General features: G+C 43.1%; 1 protein-coding gene across 1 annotated transcript in view; it reads right to left on the reverse strand.

Moving 5' to 3' along the window:
* LOC103742948 (keratin-associated protein 4-1-like) overlaps positions 1-1,263 on the reverse strand; it is an 18,821-nt gene that overhangs the window by 15,025 nt on the left and 2,533 nt on the right. The window lies entirely within an intron of this gene.

Raw genomic sequence — 1,263 nt, forward strand, 5'->3', positions numbered from 1 at the left:
GCATATTGATACTATTTCATTATAGAATGGAAGGTCTTGCTGAGACATTTCAATTGTGGTTAATTTGTACTTCCTAAAGGAAATGTAGTTTCTAAAGGACAGAAGTGCAACAGCCAGATGTCTACCTTGTTGCAAAGCAGTCAAGTCATGAAGCCTGAAGTCACTCATCTGGTTAGAGGAAGATCTCAATACCACAACATGAGTTGAGTAAACCCAGGATAGCAGGACAGATAACATTTCCCGGCAGTTTGCTTTGCTCATCACTGAAAACTGTTGGCAATTATTAGTATTTGTCTATAAGTTCATTACTATGACAATCAAACTTATCAAAATTAGAAGTCCAAAAGTATTTCCAATATCAGCTTCCTGCTGCGCCCCCCAACTCTGTGTGTTTCCTCAACCTCAATGGTTTCCCACTGTAGCTGTACTTCAACTTTAGATGCTGACTTCACGGTTTAATGCCTTGCTATTCCTGCCTTAAGAGCCTTCATAATTATTATCAGTGCCCAAAGGGTATGATTTCCCCTTTTAGAGTGTCTTTAGTGTTTCACTGGTCCTTCCTCTGGCCTAATTCCTTATTCTGTGGACTCCTTTGCTTTGATCAGGTGTCTTTGTTTCATGTAGAAGTGGTATCAGACCGAACATGTCAAGCAAGTGGCATGGCTGTAGAAGGCATGTGGTTTGCTTGCCTGGATATGATCGAGTCCACCTAAGGCACAACAGGTCTTTCAGGATCTAAGAACAGACTAGGGGTACAGTTTTCAAACACAATCTAAGTCCTTTCCCTTCCTCCAGCAACTTTAATATTTATTATACTTTATTTGTGTGGGGGGTGGGGTAGAGACATGCACAAATGCCCCTATGCAAGTGTGGAGTTAATTCTTTCCTTCCGCTCCTTCCACCCTGTAGATCCCAGGGATGGAACTCAGCTCCATCAGGCTTGACAGCAAGCATCTTAAGCCACTGAGCCATCTTGATGACCCCCTTCTTATAACTTTATCCTCGCCTGCTATTCTAACTCCTCCCCAAACTCTATCCTGGAGTTATATTTGTCTATATGCACTCCACCTCTGACTAAGAGCTTCTTCATCTGCTCATGATTCATTTAGCACAGTGTCATTAGGGTGAAAGGGGTGGGCAGCAGAGTTTAGCTTCTGACATATTTGCCTAACAGCTGCTATTTCTTGGTCATCTCACTCCTTTCATTATAAGAATAGAAACGGGGCCTGGCCTCCTCCCCCTCCTCCTCCTCTCCCTCTTTCC

This window comes from Nannospalax galili, unplaced genomic scaffold (assembly GCF_000622305.1).
Source record: "Nannospalax galili isolate Female #2095 unplaced genomic scaffold, S.galili_v1.0 scaffold482, whole genome shotgun sequence".
In the NCBI taxonomy this organism is placed as follows: domain Eukaryota; kingdom Metazoa; phylum Chordata; class Mammalia; order Rodentia; family Spalacidae; genus Nannospalax; species Nannospalax galili.